The sequence below is a fragment of the Dasypus novemcinctus genome, chromosome 19, assembly GCF_030445035.2.
Source record: "Dasypus novemcinctus isolate mDasNov1 chromosome 19, mDasNov1.1.hap2, whole genome shotgun sequence".
NCBI classification, from domain to species: Eukaryota; Metazoa; Chordata; class Mammalia; order Cingulata; family Dasypodidae; genus Dasypus; species Dasypus novemcinctus.
Genome location: NC_080691.1, coordinates 28,508,068 through 28,521,647, shown reverse-complemented (window position 1 = coordinate 28,521,647; position 13,580 = coordinate 28,508,068). Strand labels below are relative to the sequence as shown.

The 13,580-nt window shown below is 36.8% G+C and overlaps 1 protein-coding gene and 1 pseudogene across 3 annotated transcripts in view; one reads left to right on the top strand and one right to left on the bottom strand.

The window, feature by feature from the left end:
- The window catches only part of TAOK3 (TAO kinase 3), a 207,164-nt gene that overhangs the window by 68,339 nt on the left and 125,245 nt on the right, over nucleotides 1-13,580 (top strand). The gene's annotated exons all lie outside the window — the stretch shown is intronic.
- On the bottom strand, nucleotides 1,247-1,703 carry LOC101445361 (DNA-directed RNA polymerases I, II, and III subunit RPABC3-like; annotated as a pseudogene).

Genomic DNA, 13,580 nt, shown 5'->3' with positions numbered 1-13,580 from the left:
ACTGGGCACGATACCCTTTGATTGATTTAAATCCAAGGGCTTTACGTTTACTTGATTAAATCAAGATTAGGGTTTTGATTCAACCACATCATTAGAGCATGCAAGGTTGGTTCCCTGCCCTCTTGGTGAGCTTTGGTAAATGGACAGTCAATCAAGAACACAAGTAGATACATGATTAAGCAAGAAAAGAGAGAAAGCTCCATAGACATGAGAGGATTCTGTGGCCCTGGGAAGAGAATTGGGCCTATTGCCTTCACACTTTACAGCTGACCTTGTGAAGAAACCAGAGGAGCTGAGCCCAGAAAGAAAGAAGCCCCGGGAAGATAGGTAAGCCCTATGCCAGCCTACAGCTGAGACCAGAAGAAGTTGGACCCATGGAGCCTTAAGAAGGAAGAGGAAGGCCGAATCCTTGCAGACATCACCCACCATCTTGTGTCAACATGTAACAATAGACTGTGGGTGAGAAAGTACCTTTTATGGTACCTTGGGTTGGACTCTATGGCCTTGTACCTGTAAGTGTCTACCCCAAATACCCTTTATAAAAGCCAACAGGGTTCTGGTACTTTGCAGCAGCACCCCTTTGGCTGACTAATACAGCTTCCTAATGTTTACATTAATTCAAATAACTCTTATGATTAAAAAAAAAGGACAACAAAAACGACCTTTATTGGATATATGTTTTTCAAATATTTTCTCTCATTGTGTAGGTTATTTTACTTTCATGATAAAGTCCTTTGAGGCACAAATGCTTTTAATTTTGGTGAGGTCCTAGTATTCTATTTTTTCTCTTGTTGCTTGTGCTTTGGGTGTAAAGTCTAAGAAACCATTGCCTAACACAAGGTCCTAAAGATGATTCCCTACCTTCTCTCCTAGGAGTTTGATAGTTTTGGCTTTTATATTTAGGTCTTTGATCCATTTTTAGTTGATTTTTGTATTATCCTTTACTTTTTTTTCTGAAAGAGTAAAGTTTAATTTAAAAATCATGTACACAAAACAACTTCTAATTCATTTTAAGCATTCCCGCTAACTCTTCCAAGTCCAGTTCCCATTGAGTCCAGACCACCTAAAAGAGCACTAAAGGTGCACAGAGAGCCAGCTCCTCCCTAACAGGTATACAGCAACTGCGACTCAGGCATGAATGAAGTTGATGCCCTCAAGCAGACAAGTCAGATGTAGGTTAGGACAGAAATGGACAAAATGTCTATGACCTGAGTGACTAATTGCAAGGTTGGCTTCCTGGGGTAGTTCAAAAGGCCAGTTTCTTCATCAGCAGGTAAACTCTGGAATCCACCTCAAATCCATGCGTGTTGCTGGCATCATCCTGTAGACTCATGAACAGACCCCATGGGAAACATAGGCAGAGACATGTTGTTGCTTCAGTAGAAGTTTTGTCTCTCTCAATCCTATACACTTCACTGTACATTACATACTCAAATTGGTCAGCCCTGGAAGGCCAGTCATCTGTGGGATTGTATTCACCACCATCCAGTGTACCACTTCATATAAGGTACTGGCTATGAGCAATCAGAACTTGTCGCCCAAGTCTACGAGTAAATCTGAATGTTTACATGTAAGATGAGATCCATCTTGAAAGATTCACTCTCACAATGGAGTCGAGACACTTAACTCACTTAGTTCGAACTCTTGCCTTCCAGGTCAATGTCTTTCACATCAAAAACATCCTCAAACAGGATGCCTGCCATCATGAAAGATCCATGAGAGCAGCAGAAGTGCTAAGCGCGTGACTATGACTCAAGGGTCTGCAAACACCCTAGTGTAGATTAATGAGAGTCAAGAGAAGGGATTTAAACCCTGGACCTTTACTTTTATTTATTGTTAAGATTTATTTATCTCCCCTTCCTCCTCCCCCCCCCCACATTGTCTGCTCTCTGTCCATTTGCTGTGTGTTCTTCTGTGTCCGCTTGCATTCTTATCAGTGGCACCAGAATCTGTGTCTCTTTCTTTAAGATTTATTTTTTATTTATTTCTCTCCCCTTCCCCGCTGCCCCCCCCAGTTGTCTGCTCTCTGTGTCCATTTGCTGTGTGTTCTTCTGTGTCCGCTTATATTCTTGTCAGCGGCACCCAGAATCTGTGTCTCATTTTGTTGTGTCATCTTGCTGTGTCAGCTTTCCGTATGTGTGGCACCATTCCTGGGCAGGCTGCACTTTTTTCACACTGGGCAGTTCTCCTTACAGGGCACACTCCTTGCACGTGGGGCTCCCCTATGCAGGGGACACCCCTGCATGGCACAGCACTCCTTGCGTGCATCAGCACTGTGCATGGGCCAGCTCATCACACGGGTCAGGAGGCCCTGGGTTTGAACTTTGGACCTCCTGTGTGGTAGGCAAATGCCCTATCCTTTGGGCCAAATCTACTTCCCCTGTGTCTCTTTTTGTTGCATCATCTTGCTGCTTCAGCTTTCCGTGTGTGCGGCACCATTCCTGGGAAGGCTGCACTTTTCTTGCACTGGGTGGCTCTCCTTCTAGGTGCACTCCTTGCACGTGGGACTCCCCTATGCATGGGACACCCCTGCATGGTACGGCACCCCTTGCTCGCATCAGCACTGTGCTTGGGCCAGCTCACCACATGGGTCAGGAGGCCCTGGATTTAAACCCTGGACCTCTTATATGGTCAGCAGATGCTCTATCCGCTTCCCTGTGCTTTACTTATAAATCTTTCCTCTGTCCTCTTCCTATAGTAGAAGAAAAGAGCAACCAACATTACCAAGCAGATGTGGTAAACCTATACTTATGACTAGTAACAGTATAATAGAAGGGTGAATATATAAACATTTAAAAGGTCATATTAGATAGATATTGTATATTCAATAGATAACAGAAATCTAAGTAAAAGTATTGATTTTACATTACCTTTTCCCCCATGAACCTCAAGAAAAATAAGAAACAGATGTAATATGCTGTTTTAACATTTTAAGGGTACTCCCCAAGTTCAGTAAGTTTGCTAAGGCACAGATTTTAAAAGGACCCTTTGTTAACCTTCTTAGTCTGTGAGGAATTTACCTTATTTATATATTTAGTAATGTACATATTTCACATTTCAGAAAAATCTAGACCTAGCTCATCAAATGCCAAAACCAAGTTGTTAGAAAATATCTTATAAAGATCCTAAGCTAGTTATGAGGTGGAGGGAAGTTGCCTATGGGAGGAAAGAATAAGAAAGGGGTAGAAGAAGAGGAGCAAGAAAATCTCAAGTTTTGAACAATGGGTAATTAAGTATGGCTATCTTTACCAAACAGCCAAGAGGAGGTTGAATGAAACCACTGTTGGGGTGGAGATGGGGGTTATTTTACGAAATAACATAGAAATAAAGAGGTGACAATTTATAACTATAACTTGTTTATACATCTGAAAACCTAGAATTCCATATTTTTGTTTTTATAAAATTGACCCTAATATGTCAGTGTTTAAAAACAGTATAAACAAAGAGGGTAAAGAAAAACTTTGAGGGAGTAAATTTGAGAGCACAATTAAAACCATCCAAATATTATAAGAAAGTGGTTTATAGAATTTTTCTAGTGCCCACTTTTTCATAGAGCAATTTTTGCCTATCAAGCTTGCCATGTAGAAATATTTATATACTGGAAAACTTGCTAAATTTGGGATTAGATGGCCCAGGTTCAGGTTCTAGAAATTATAACAGTAGTAACTGATCTTCCTATCTTACAAGGATGTTAAAATAATTGGATGTGATTAGGTACATGAAAGCACTTTATACTAATATAAGCTTTTAATGGCTTTTTGTTTTTTTGGGTTTTTGTTTTTAGTGGAAAAGGGGCTCTTGAACCTAACAGCCTCTTTTAAGAGCTATTTGGACTAGAAGGGGTAGCTACAGTGCTTCTCTAGACTCTATGAAAACACATGCACATACACACATAATCTCACCCTTCTACTTGTTACGTGATAACTGAACACAGTAGTTCCCCTTTCCAAAAAGTAGTTCTCTTTCATTGCTGTTTAAGACAAAGGCAACAGGGCAAGGAGGTAACTAACGGTGACTAGTTAGAGAATAGAGAGATGGTGTAGATGGCAATACAGTCATTCCTCAGAGATTCAGCCAAGAACACTTGGATTCTTATGGGAGCCTAAGGTCAGAGTTAAATTTTTGGTTAGATTTTAGATCTTTGCAAAGCAAAAGCAAACGATTTCAAAGAGTATGAGGCTGCCAGTGATCTGGAAGGGCAAAAAGTTGATTCATAAAGTGGCAAAACAGTGCTGAAAAACTCACTACTTCATGCACAGTCAGGAGATGTGTCAGCAATTCCTGAGGCAGTGATACAGCCTAGATAATTTAGGGATGAAAATCATTATTATTCAATTTTAACATTATTAGAATTTTTGGATTATCTAGAACTGCCCTGTCTAATATGGTAGTTGCTAGCCCGGTACCTATTTAAACTTAAATTAATTACAATTCAACAAAGTTACAAATTCTGTTCCTTAACTTGTATTAGCCACATTTCAAGTGCTTAATAATCACATTTGGTTAGTGATTACCATATCGGACTGCACGACTATACACTATTTCCTTCATCATAGAACATTCTATTTGAAAGCACTGATCTAGAACAAACTCTTAAGAGCAAAAGTTTAATGTCAGGAATACTTTATCAGGAAGTGGGTGTAGCTCAGTGATTGAATGCCTCCTTCCCATATACAACATGCTGGGTTTAATCCCTGGTTTACAATCAAATGATTAATTTAAATCCAAGGTACAATGTAGCAGTTTGATATTATTGGTGAATTCCAAAAAGAAATATTGGATTATGTTTGTAAACTGGTCTTTTCCTCTGGGCATATTAGAATGTATTGGACTCAGAGGTTTTACTTTTACTAGATTAAATGATTAAGGCTTTGATTGGGCCATATCAGTAGGACATTGAATCCCTGCCCCCTTGGTGGGCAGGGACTCACAGAAAAACTGCACCACCAAGAAGGGAGGTTGGAGTTTTGAGCTGGAGCCAGCGAAGTAAGCACACAGAGGAGCAGAGCAACTGAACCCAGAGAGGATCAAACCCAGGGGAGAAAGACAGAGCTGGTAGCCTGATAGTCTACAGCTGACCTTGTAGAGAAAAGAGAGGTGCTGGAGAGAAATGAACCCTGGGAAGAGAGGAACCCAGGAAGCCTGAACCCTGGCAGATATAGGCAACTATCTTGCTCCAACACCTGGCAAAAGACTTTGGTGAGGGAAGGAACTTATGTTTTATGGCCTGGTAACTGTAAGCTTCTACCCCAAATAATTTTAAATCAGCACCTCTTTGGCTGACTAATACTTACAATATGTAAAATATTTTAAAGGCATAATAATACTTTTACCAAATAAAAATTTGGACCAGGGAAGCAGGTGTGGCACAGGTGATAGGGCTTCTGTCTACCATATGGAAGGACCTGGGTTTGATTCCTGGGGCCTCCTGGTGAAAGAGAAGAAGAGAAAGCGTGCCTGTGTGACGAGCCATTGCCCACATGAGTGCCCACATGGCGAGCCGAGTGCCCACCCAAGTGCCTGCATGGTGAGCCAAATGTCTGCACATGTGAGCCAGTGCCCATGCAAGTGAGTCGCACAGCGGAGACCAGGAACTGAGGAGGCACAATTGACAGGGAATCTCTATTCACATGAGAGGTCCCTAGGATCGAATCCTGGCGAATCCTAGAGGAGAAAGACAAAAAGAGAAGACAAAAAAGAGAAATAGAGAAGATCACCCAGTGAATGGACACAGCAAAAACAGCAGGGTGGGGGAGGGGAAGAAAAAAATTGTACCAGTCTGTGTTAATTTTAGTTAGACTCAAGGATTTGAAGAAAACACGTACAATAAAAAAAATTGTGAAAACTTCTGTATCCATTCACAATCCTTAAGGATAAAATACATCAAGGTGAAAATTTTATTTAAAGGATTGATATAATTAAAGGGTTTTTTTTTAATATATTTTTTTAAAGAAGCTTTAGATTACATAAATGTTTCATAGAAAATATAAGGGATTCCCATATACCCCCTCCCCCTCCCCCACTTTTCCCATTAATCTTTCATTAGTGAGGTACATTTGTTGAATTTGATGAACACATATTGAATCATTGCTACTAACCATGAGCTATAGTTTACATTATGGTTTACACTTTGTATCACATAATTAAAGTTATTGATAAATAAAAGGTCAAAATAATCAAAATCCAATTCAAACAATGACAGAGAATCCTTTGTACACTGTTTTTTATGAAACCTCTTGAAAATATCCAAAGTGATTCCTATAGCAAATTAAGCATCAGTCAAGGAAAATGGTTCTATTAATACTCAGTTCTAATATAGTAATGAATGTTATTATTACAATGTCCAGAGCACCAGGAAGGAAAAAGTTGAATGACTGCTGAGCCCAATTTTGACATGTATTTTGACAGTTAAGTACTATATAGTTTATATATATATATATATATATATATATATGCTGCTGTACGTAAATTGTCCCATTTAGTATTTCATTTATTAACAGTAATGGGTAAAGTTTATTGATTGCCTATTCTTTGCCAGGCACATTGTTTAATACTTTACATGTACCAGCTTATAAAATCCTCATGCTAAACAATCCTAAATATTACATACATTATTATGTCCATTTCACAGATGAGAAAACTGAAGCATAAAGAGTTTTGAAACTTGCCCATGGCCATATGACTATCATAGGAACAGACCTGGGTTCAAATCCATGTTTTTGAACCATGGTTGCCTTTTGCAAGTAGCAGGCTGGAGACCAAACTAGTAAGTAACAGAGTAAGAATTAAACATGTGCCTTTCCAGCTCAAGTATCATATTCTTACTAATTTACCATATGCCTCTTATATGAACTGAAAATAAGGAGGAATTGGCCATAATTTTGTAATACCTAATGAAATTTTTTGAAATCCCTATAAGTACAATCAATTTTCCTGAAGATATTACATACCAAGATTTGAGAACATGGTCTGAACAAATTGCTGAAAATGTCACAAAGTAAAACAAAAACTGCAAAGTAAGTTGTACTTACATGATGCTCACAAATCACAAGTCTTAAAGCAATGCAGATTATATTTGTTAGTCTTATTTTAACATTGTCTTAATTTCCAATTGAATTCTTTTTTTCTTTTTGCATTCTTTTTTCAAGAACACCACAACCAAGCAAATATATTGAAGACAACTTCGGGGGTTTCATACTTATAAATTATAGCAATTTTCCTAAACTGAATTGTGAGGAAATAATCAAATATCATACAAAGAAGTCTAGGAATAGGAAATTAATAATTCAAGGCCAACTGGTGAAAACCCCTTTTTGTATAGTCAACTTATTCCAAACAGCCCATGTCCCCATTCTCCAAGGCCATGTCTCTGCTCAGTATGAGAAATTTCTGGAAGAGCAAAAATAAAAGAGAACTTCTATTTTTCTTTAGTAGAGTTTCCCTCTGAATGAAATAGAATTCAGCCACCTGAATCACTGAACTATTTTATTGCAGTGGAATTCAAAAGAATGATTTCTTTTGAAAACACCATTTGCCATTTCAACAATTTAAAACTATAATCATTCAGTCACTTCTTAACAAAGTTGTGTAGAGAATGATTTAGCTGAAACAGTGCCATCCCCTCTTCAGCAAAGTGGGGTTGGCATTAGGTGGCAAATGAGAAAGGCAGGACCAGGGATGTAAAGAGAAGAATTTCTATACTGTATTTATCAGCTAGCATTTTTACTGTAACAGCAATCATGAAATAATTAAATATTATATAGAGTTCATCTTCAAAATCATTACACTCTTACTGAGATAAAACCAACTTGTATGACATAATACAAAATTTATAAAGTAACAAAAAAGTGAAAAATACACAAAAGTCAATATAAACAAAACTTTAAAGGAGCTTGACATTATTTTGTTATCATGGAACTGATTGATTTATTCAGTCTTTCACCATTGCTTTTCTTTTGCACACTTCCTATCTGTTAAACATTGTTTTAGGCATTGGAGATGCAACAGTGAACAAAACAGACTAAAAACCTGCCCTATTAGAGTTTCCATTCCAGAAGGGTGAGACAGAAAATAAATTAAGTAAAGTACATGGTGGATTAGAAGGTGACAAATGCTAAGGAGTAAAACAAAGCTAAAAAGGAGGATGGGGCGGGGCAAGGTTGCAATTTTAAGAAGGGTTGTTAGTGTTTATAATACGTCTTTTATTAAAATTTTATTACTGGACTATAGAAGCTGAAGTTGAAACAGGGCTAAGCTATTCTTTTTGAGTAAAAAAATAAATGAAAAGAATTCAGAAAAGGAATAATAATGGTGTCAGATACTTTGTGTGTGTATCCCTTTTCCAGTCCTGGATATGTGCTTTTACTTTTGGAGATAGAAGTTAGGGAAATACCTTTATCTGGTAGGGTCTGTTGCCTTGCAGTAGTTTCTTTGAAGATGACCATTAATATCATTTTTGCCAATTTCAATTATATTTTCTGAACCATTGTCTTAACTTGATACAACCCTTGCCCACAAGATCTTTTTGGAAATTCTACCTTGCATTATATCTCTTGACTAAGAGAGATGAAAGCATATCATAATGCCTGATAAATGAAAGTAGCCAACAAATATTCATTGAGTATGAACTAAATATGACTTTATCTTCTTTTTAGTCTAGTCCAGTGCTTTACACATACTTAGATTTTTTTTATGAATGAATGAATGAAATGAATACATATATGTATTTTTTTGTTTTCAGGAGATACCAGGAATTGAACCTAGAACCTCATACTTGGGAAGCAGGTGCTCAACCACTGAGCTACTCCCCCAATAAGGGTTGGTTTTTCCACTTGTTTGTTTTTAGGAGTAACTGGAGATTGAACCTGGGACCTCGTACATGGACTGAAGGCTCGCAACCACTTGAACTGTGTCCCTTCCCTGTATATTATACATTTAAGAACTTAAATATATTAGACTTTGTGTTAAGGGCTTTATAGTCATTAAATCATTTATTTTATTCTGCACATCAACTTGGGATGATAGTTATTCTTGTTTCTCTTTTACAGGTGAAGAAATAAGCCTTAGAACTGTTAAGTGACTTATCAGAGTCACACAACTAGTTGGTTAATAGTACAGCTACCAATTAAACTAATTGAGATTGTTCTAGGAGGCCCAGATACTGGCTCTCCCTCTGCCTTCCTTTACTCTCCTGTTTTCCTTATAGAATCCATCCTTTCTCCTTATTTTAGTTGGCTTTTTAATGCTTTTGACACCCAGATCTATACCTTTAAGAATTAATATTCTATCCCATTTCTCAAGTTGATTGCAGACCATACTTTGAGTATCTTGCCATCGTGTTGAACTCAACACTCAACCTCTTTAAAATAGACTATCACATTACCTCAAGTTGTACTCCCTTCTCATTTAGTCAATGACATTCTCATTGTCCTAATCATGCAGACTTGAAACCATCATTCACTTCTTTCTCTTTTCCATTTCATATCAACCGATACAGTGTAATTTCCAAGAGTTAAGCAAATAGCTGTTGGTCACGAGAGGTATAAGATTCAATTTGAGAAGGACCTTTGATATTTCCCTTTAATAAGTAACGTTTGTCTCCTGCCATCTTAGAAACATATTATGACTAAACTAATGAGAATTATTGGAAATTTTATATTTATTGAAACATTTTCACCATGTTTGGTGAATAACAAGTTCTGCAGTCTTTCTAATTCTTCATACTAATTGATAGGGATGATTCTGTTTTTGCTAAGTGGCTTATCCAGAAATCTCCAGCAGATGTCCTCTCACAGTCTATTGGGCAGAAATGGGTCACATGCTTACCCCTAGATCACGGGTTCTTAACAAGGGGTCTGTGAGTTTGAATTTAAATTTAAAAACAAATACATTCTTGTGGGGACATGTTGGTATGGGTGCGATATATTTATTAAATAATATAATGTGGAGTTAGTAAGGGGTCCTTGGTTTTCACCTGACTAGCAAAGGGGTCTGTGGAACAAAAAAGGTTGAGAACCACTGCCCTAGATCAATCTCTGACAATAGTGATTAAAAACTTCTTATGGCCTAGCTTGTATCTATTGTGGTTCATCTTGTAAGGCAGGCAGAAAATAGTTCTGTCTTGGAATAAAGGGAAGAAGTGCTGTTAGGTAGGCAGCCAACAAACAGGGTCTGCCCCAGCATTCATTCTTCATTTTGAATTTGTTCAACGCAAAGCATCTCAATTTTGGTAAACTCTCTCTCTGAAAGTAAACATTATGATTATCTTTTTCAGTAATAAACTACAGCATATAGAATATTGATCGCGATTATCTTTTTTAAGAATGGACTACACATATAGAATATTGATTATAAGAAATGCGTTAGGAGTATTGTATCTGTTTTTCTTTAAAAACAAACCATTTATAGGGGTATCTAAATATAAACAGGAAGTGCCATGTATTTTTATTGGCTGTAATTCCTAATACTAGCAAATTTTTAAAGTATGAATTGATTTGACAGCCAGTCTTTTACTAGAAATATCTCATGTAATCCTTATTACATTCTATAAGCTATGGGCAATTTTATTAGCCCTATTTTACCAGTGAGGAAGTTGAGACTTGGAGAAGTTACTTGACCAATAATGTAAATAAGAGCAGAGGCAGGGTGTGTCTTGCATCAGAGTTAATATTCTTAACTAACATACAGACTACTTTCGGGAGTAGGTAGTAGACGTGAGACAGCATGGAAATCTTCCAGGCTGTACTCTCATTTATTCTTTGACCTGGGGCTCTGGACCTATTTTTCCTTTTTACCAACATTTTTTCTCTGACTACCAGCCCCTCCAAAAGAGAATGAATGTGGTGAATATGGTGAAGATAATATGGGTCACTCTGATTTCCTTCCTTGGTCAATGAAGAAAATCATGCCTTGTTTTGCTTTATTTTTCCCATTTAGAGATAATGAGTAAAGACAAAGAATGACTAAAGACATGTAGAAAACTATCTGAAAGTATATACATATTCTAAAAAAGGCATTTTGCATTTAGGTTTTGCTTATAAATATTGTAATTCTGTGAATTTTAAAGGATAATTGTTGTAGAAGAAAAAATATAATCATAATATGATGACCTCCAGCCTTTCGTAATTTTTATGTACCTACTCTTGTCATGCCTTGAACTCTGACATCTGCTCAGATTTTAGTAACTGAAAAGTTGAGTGAGACTAAAAAGGTGTCTTTGATAAATCCCCATTCATTAATTTATCTAGCATTGGGAGGGAGTCTGAAGTATACAGTACACTGTTGCTCATGGTCTCAATGAGAAAGGCCCTTAAAATTTCAACCAACGCTTAAGGAAAATTTTATTATTCAGTTCTTCATGTATCTGGCACTCCGCTAAGTGCTAAGATTTTTTTTTTTTTAAGTAATTTCTATCAGCTCTTTTGCTTTCATGTTTCCACTTCTTTGTCACTTTAATCAAGCCCTCCACAATGGTGACATTTGCAGCTGCTAATGGCAGACTACTACCTAAAATTTATTTATCAAGCGCCAAGGAAACCCAGGCCAGGTGTATGTGAGCAGTAACGAAGAGGGCACGTAGTAGAAATATGAGATATTAGTACTTGAAGGAGAACTGTATTTGGTCATCTCTGGCTATAGTGTAGGAGGTTAAAAAACAGGAAGGGAGGGTCCTAAGAAAAAAGAAAGAAGCACAGAGAACAAGGAAATAATTAGACCTTGGACGTCTGAGATCACTGAGCAGAAAGAATAGCAGAATTCAGGAAGAAAAGAACACTTTGCAAAATATATTTCAGTAAACAAAATATTTTTCTCTGTGTGTTTGAGATGGTGAAACTATTTAGAAAACTTGCTTTTAATTCATTTTTACTTGTTTTAGGTGTATGGCATTTCTTAACTATGCTAATCCCACTCTCTTCAGTACTCACTCCCCATCCCTCCCCACTCAGATGCCCAGTCTCAGAATTATCTTTTATTGCTTGCTATTCAGCTCACATTTACTTTCTCAGACTTTTGGAAGTTACCACTCAGGCAGATGCAAATTCAGTACTAAGCCTGCCAAAGTGCTAAGCAGAAAAGAGATTTTCTTTTACACCTTCAATCTTTTAGGATTTAGTCCTGCGCCTCAATATTTCCTAAATAGTAAATGGGCAATTTCTTTTTGTTAAGATGAACAAGAGTGCATTTGCATTACTGAACCTAGTTCTAAATATATTCTTTACATTTTCTTATCATCAAAGGAATCACCTTGATTCCCTGTGGTGTTTCCCAGCTGATGTTGTAGACTGCGCACAAAAGCAATTCATACTGTCATGAAATGACTCTTGCCCAGTAATCTTGCTTGATTTGTACATATTAGGCTTTAATTACCGGGTTAAAGGGATGAATGGAGAAGAAAGCAAAAATATATATATATAAATAACTGCTGCCCCCAAATTGAGCTCTATCAGAGTGGCTTGACTTCTTAAACAGAGACTTGTAGGAATAAATGCATATCACAACTATTAAACTTTTTAAAAATTTTCTAGTTTTCAGTTTTTCAAAAGTAACATTTGATAATTTAAACTTAAATAACTCCATTAATAATAATAATTATAATTAATTCACAGTATTGTAAGAAACCTTGAGTACTCTAGTACCTGTAAAAAGCATCTCAACACACATTTTTCTGACTTTTTTGATTTGCCATTATAAGTTATTATTGATTTTTCTTTATACGTACTGTGTTCTGATCTCAAGATAGCTGTGAAAGGAAAAAGGTTATGAGTTTCTGTTTGGGTTTTTATATTAAACTGTGTGAGAAAAGTTTATCTCTGTATTAAGGGAGGAAAACGGTGCTGAAAGAAGTGAATGATTCTTCAAAATTATGGGGTCATTTTATCATTGTGTTTATTTGAGGGATCCTATTTTTTGTTTATTTTGACTTTTTTAAATTATCTTTTCAATTTAATCTCATTTTTAAAATGTATTGAAGTAATCATGCATAAACATACATAAACAATAAGTGTATAATAATAGTTGTGAACTTACAAAACAAACATATATATATAACATCGTACAGGACTCTCAAAACCCACCCTACCACTAATAACTTGCTATATTATAGTAAGCCAAAGAGGTGCTGATGCAAAATGCCAGAAATTGGTTGGTTTTTATAAAGGGTGTTTATTTGGGGTAGGAGCTTACAAATACCAGGCCATAAAACATAAGTTATTTCCCTCACTAAAGTATTTTTTCATATGTTGGAGCAAGATGTCTGCTGACGTCTGCGAGGGTTCAGGCTTCCTGGGACTTGCTTCTCTTTTCTCTGTGAGTTTACTTCCCAAGGCTCCAGCTTGAGGTCTCAGCATCTCAAATTCCAACATCAAAACTCCAACATCAAAAACCTTAGTGCTTCCATGTAGATGAATAAAATGAAATTATTTGGAGTGTTTGGAAGTAAAGAAAAATAAATTTTAAATAAATGCATTTTCCTTTTTTTATTTTATTAAATTTAAGCAGTTAATTCTGATCAAAGGAATTGCCTTGGGGGGGGAAAGCTCTAGTTTTATAAAGATGGACGTCAGTTTATACTGGGGACGGGG